Source organism: Mus caroli, chromosome 4 (genome assembly GCF_900094665.2).
Source record: "Mus caroli chromosome 4, CAROLI_EIJ_v1.1, whole genome shotgun sequence".
Taxonomy (NCBI): domain Eukaryota; kingdom Metazoa; phylum Chordata; class Mammalia; order Rodentia; family Muridae; genus Mus; species Mus caroli.
This window is the reverse complement of record NC_034573.1, coordinates 126,121,347-126,127,344: the sequence shown is the minus strand read 5'-3', so window position 1 is coordinate 126,127,344 and position 5,998 is coordinate 126,121,347.

Below are 5,998 nucleotides of genomic sequence, written 5' to 3'. Positions count from 1 at the left end.
AGAGGCTTGCCTCTGTTTCTTGGAGAAAAGTAATGCCAGAGAAAGGGGGTTTGCCCACCCTTCTTTCTGCATTATTTCCTGATGCTTCTGCGCCATCTGGTGGACAGATGTGGAATGGACCAGGATTTAGGCGGAAGGAAACGCCTTATTCAAACTTCTTGAGGGTAAGATGTTCCTACTGGATTCTGTCCTATGATGGGATCTCAGACTTGTACCAGCCCCTCTCGGGATTAGGTTCCTTTTTTTTTTTTAATCAGAAAAAAGGCAGGAAGGGAATGGGTTCTTCTAGCTCTAACACAGCCAAGGCCCATGTCTCTTTGTCGGGGCTGGAGAGATGGCTCCGTGGGAAAGAGCACTGGCTGCTTGCTTGATTCCCAGTACATACGTGGCAGCTCACCACCATCTGTAACTCCAATCCCAGAGGATTTAATTTCTCTTCTGGCTTCCTTGACCACTATATATACAGGCAAAACACCCAAATACATTTTGAAAAAAACTCTTTAAAAAACAAAATCAAAGTCCAATATGGTAGCTCGTATCTTTAATCCCAGAACTCAAGAGGCAGAGACAGGCACATCCTTGTGAGTTTTAGGCCAGTCTCATCTATATAGCAACTTCCAAGCCAGCTAGGACCTCATTCTGTGAGACCTCATCTTCCTCAATCTTCCTCATGCTGTGAGACCCCCAACCATAGCACTATCTCCTTTGCTATTTCATAACTATAATATTGCTACTGTCATGAATCAAAATGTAAATTTCTGATATGCAGGATATCGGATATGTGTCCCTTGTGAAAGGGTTGTTCAAGTTTCCCAAGAGGCCAAGACCCACAAGTTGAGAACCTCTGGCATACTGAGACCCTGTCTGGAACAAACAAACAAAAAATCAAAACAAAAAAAGGGATATGCTTGCACTTGACCCCAGCTTGTTCTTAGAACTAGATTTGTACCCTTGGCCAGTTCCTTCTCTGCTTTAAGTATACATTTGCCACACTATGGTGCCATAACATGGTGACTGTTGCTAGGCAGAAATACTACAGCTGAGCCATGGTGGTGCACACCTTTAATCCCAGCACGTGGAAGGCAGAGGCAGGCGGATTTCTGAGTTCGAGGCCAGCCTGGTCTGCAGACCAAGATCCAGGACAGCCAGGACTACACAGAGAAACCCAGTCTGAACACCCCTGTCACTCCTCCCCCCACAAAAGAAATGACATACATTTTCTTTAGATTCCTAGTGCCTGGCTAATGCTAGGTCAACATAGGTATGGTTGAGGGTGAGCATCCTGTCCCTGAATCTGTTCAAGGATACTTGTTGGGCATGCCAAAGAGTCAAGTGACTGAGCTGTCCCAGTGGGGTTCAGGGAACCTGGGTGTGGTAATTTATGTCTTTAATCCCAGCACTCAGAACGCAGAAGAGGCACAGAGATCGAGGCCAACCTGGTCTACACATTGAGTTCCAGGACAGCCAGGGCTATACTAGAGATACTCCATCTCAAACAAACAAACAAACAAACACAAACAAACAAAAAACAAAACCAGAGTGGTTCAGGGATTAGGGTAAATTCAGAGGTAGTGATGCTGTTCATGGGTGACGTCACCTAGATATGAATGCTCATTTGTCTCTTCCAGTGAGTTTCAGGGATACCTTGAGCAGATTTCTTAGGCATTTTAAGCCCCCATCTACCTATCTGCAAAATGGGGATAACGGTTTCCTATTCCCCAAATTGCTGGGAGTCAGCAAGATAAATCGATCCAAGATCATGAGTTGCTGCTGTGACAGGGATGATGTGACTAAAGGTGCCCTAGACAACTGTTAAAATCCCCTTTCTCCAGGTCTGGGATCCCTGTTTCTGTCTTTGACAGCAAAATTCAGGATTAGCAAAGCAAATAAATGCTATAGTAAGACCCTTCAGTCAGAGGATGGCTCAAATCAGGTACTTGCTAGAACTTATAAAGAAGGCACTCTCCCCTCTGGCTGGAAAGCCATCTGAGGGCAGCGAGGGGGTGGGGCACAACAGGCCAGGTGAAGAACAGACTGTCTGCCTTTCTAATCTGTTGAGTGTACTTTGATCCCCAAATGGACTCTGAGCTTGGTGAGGGATCTGGTGGCCATATGGGGACAGAAAACAACCAATCATAAAAAAAAAAAAAAAAGAAAAGAGAAAAGAAAAAACGATAGATCACAGGTTGCCAACTGGCAACCCAAGAGCTAGACCTGGCTCCCAGGCTCTTGGTCAGTAGTCCGAATCATCAACTGTGTGTATTTGCCTCGCCACTTAATTAGTTCCAAGTGAGTAAGTGGTAGTCTAGTCCCATTCAGAGATTTCCCCAGTTCTGAACACTGCAGTGTCTGGGACAGTACCAGGCCCCAGCCACCTTCTTGGGTTGACAGTATTGTTATTCGTGTGGTACCAAAGAATAGCCTGAGTTAAAAAGCAAGAAACTGGAAACCCTGGCTACCATTTCCCACTAATGCGCGCGCACGTGTGTGTGTGTGTGTGTGTGTGTGTGTGTGTGTGTGTGTGTGTGTGTGTCTAGGTGTTCGTGGGTGAACACATGTGTGCCTGTGTGTGGAGGACACCTTGGGTGTTGGTACTCGGGTGACAACGTACACATGATTGCCTGGATGAGGTTAGCTGATTGGTCCTGAGCCTCACAATTCTGCTTGTCTTTGCCTCTTCAGCGCTGGGATTCCAAGCCCTCTGAGCCTCATGCATGCACTGCAGACACTTTACAGAGTATCTCTCCGGCTTTACTGCTTTTCAAAGGCAAACACTCGCGTGCCTGGCCACATCCTCTGAGGGTTCAGAGTGTAGCCTGACTTGAATTCTGGCACTAGGATACAGGGCAAAAGACTGAGTTTCCTGGGACTTTAGCTTCGAATCAGGACTGTAACAACTGGACTTGCTTCACTGGGTTAAGTGGCTACTGCCCATAAAATGCTTAAGGCATACCTAGGTACACAGTCAGAACTCAATATATGCTATTATCATTAACCACATGCTGTCTGGCTGTGTGCCAGGTGCTAAGAGGACAGAGATAGATAAGCGGGCCCCACGAGGCTCAGAGTCTGATGGCGATCATAGGGTGATTGATGGACGGTGGAAGTCCCTCCCTCCCTCCCTCTCTCCCCCCTCCCCCTGATCTTGAAAGCAGAGGAGCTGAGGTCACCTGTGTCCACGGAGCTCAGATATTTGCACACCCTGCAGGATTCACATCCTGGAGGCCTGAAGTCTGTTGAGAAGTAAACGGTGGAGGAGGGGTGGCTGGGAATGTAGCTCGGTGGGAAACCATTCCCCTAGCGTGTGTGAAGCTCTGGGCTATGCTTCCAGGTCTGAAAAATAAATCAATAATAAACAATCAAACTGGCCTGGGAAGCTGGGTTTATAATGACATACTTACAGTGCCAGCTACCCAGAAGCCAAAGGTAGGAGGATCACCTGAGTCCTGAAGTTCAAAGCCAGCCACCCTGGGTAAAGACCTAGGGCTTTCATTATTTATTTATTTACATACTTATTTATTTTGATTTATTTATTTATTTATTTTTGAGGCAAATGAAGAGGCAATTTGATTTTGGGTGGGGGTGTTATTTGTTGTATATGCTTTTTGTTTTGTTTTGTGAGATAGGGTCTCACTGTCATCTTGGACAGCCTAAACTCAAAAGGTCCTCTTAACCTTTTTTTTTTTTGTTTTGTTTTTCGAGACAGGGTTTCTCTGTGTAGCCCTGGCTGTCCTGGAACTCACTTTGTAGACCAGGCTGGCCTCGAACTCAGAAATCCGCCTGCCTCTGCCTCCCGAGTGCTGGGATTAAAGGCGTGCGCCACCACGCCTGGCTCCTCTTAACCTCTTAACCTTTGTCATTCCTGGTCCTCCGGGACATTGTGCTCCTCAAAACTGGGTTTCTGTGAGGAAGGGACAGGGCTGGCACCAGGAGACCGTGCCATACTTGCAGAAACCAGAACTTAGCAGAGTCTGTGTTGGGTGAGGCCTTGCCCTTCCCTGGCGTCATCTCTGTCACACTGGGTGTGTGTCTGTGACTAAGTGTGAAAGAATTAAAAGCATGCCCAGGATGGGAGGTGGGAGGAAAGAAGATGGAGAGGAGAAAGGTCTTCGGTACAGATGGTCTCTGTGCTCATAAGAAACTCTTTGTTTGTTTGTTTGTTTGTTTGTATTGATGTGGATTGAACCCAGGGCCTCATGTACTCTCAGGGAAATCTGTAGCCCCAGCCCTCAGGCTTGCTCTATCTATCTATCTTATCTGTCTGTCTGTCCATCCGTCTATCTATCTATCTATCCATCTCTTTATCTATGCGATCTCATGTACCCTAGGCTGGCCTCAGACTTGCTTATAGCCCAGAGTGACCTTAAACTCCCCATCTTCCTGCTTCCACTTCCCTATTGCTAGGCTCACACGTGTGCCACTGGGCTTGGTTTATGCAATGCTGGGGTGGCAAAGCCAGGGTTTTTCATATGCTAGGCACTCGCTCTATTAATTGGGCTATATCTCCAGCACCGCCTCAAGTTGATTTTTAACTTAATCTTTTGTGGCAGGATCTCATTTTGTAGTTCAGGCTTGCCTTGAACTTGTAATCATCCTGCCTGAGACTTCCAAACTACACTTCCAAGTCTACAAGTATTTATTATTATTATTATTATTGAGACCTGTTTACTCTGTGTAGCCCTGGCTGTCCTACTTCTCACTCTGTAGACCAGGCTGGCCTCTAACTCACAGAGATCCACCTGCGTCTGCCTCCCAAGTGTTGAGACTAAAGGCATGTGCTACCACATCTGGATGATTTTATTGATTGATTGATTGATTGATTGAGACAGGGTTTCAACATATATCCCTGGCTAGGCCTAGAATCAATATGGAGTGTGGGTTAGCTGGTCAGACTTCATTAGCTCCTCAAACCACAGGCCTATGCTAGACAGGTTTATTTTCAATTTGTCCTTCATGTGTCCTGAGGAGCGCAGGAACTGTGGGAAGAACGTGGGCCCCTTCAGATGATAACAAAGGGCTGCCAGCCTGGGATAGATGAGATCTTGCTAAAATAAAAAAATAAATAAAAAATTAAAAAAAAAAAAACCACAAAGACCAGCACACCTTATCTCTGCTGGGGCTGACCTTGTCACTTTCACAGTGGGGGTGACTTCTGGAGGAAGAGAAGGCAGTCTGGAGGCTGAGCTAGGACAAGCTAAGTCACCAGATCCAATTTGACCCCTTGGAGACACTGGGTTGACTGGCTTCCTTGCCAGCCATCCCATCTGAGCTATAGCCTCCCATCTGACCCAGTTCCCCTTGACACCGATTCTCATACTAGGTCAGGTTCCCAAACGGAAGCAGTTACCATCTCCCAAAAATTTAAAGACAAGACTTTGAGCAGAAGGCATTAGGAAACAGGATTCCCTTTGTCCACCAATCACTCATTCATTCAACCATGAATTTACTGAACACCTACTATACACAGACCCTGTGGCATACTGGTCAAAGAGAGAATACAGCAAATAAAAACATCATCTTCAAGCCTACACCAGAGGGGAGGGACAGGCAGTAAGCAAGGACTAATGCTTAAGTGTGATCACTGGAAGCAAGTGTAATGAAAACATAAACCCAGGAGCCAGGCTTGGCAGTCTGGTTTGTAATCCCAGCACTGGGAAGACTGAGGCTGGAGGATCTCAAGTTCAAGTCCAGCCTAAGCATGTAGGGAGGAGACCTGCTTCAAAAGTCTAATGATGGGTCTGAAGAGTTGACTCCCAGCTTAAGAGTACCTGCTGCTCTTCCAAACGATCTGGGTTCAGTTCCCAGAACCTACACGGTGGCTGAGAGTTGACCATAATCCCAGTTCCAAGGGTTCTGATGCCTCTTCTGACCTCCATGAGCCCTGCACACACATAGGGTACATACATACACACATGCAAGCACTCATACACACACTGATACACACAGAATAAAGTAAAACTTTTGTTTTGGTTTTTGGTTGGGTTTTTTTTTTTTTTTT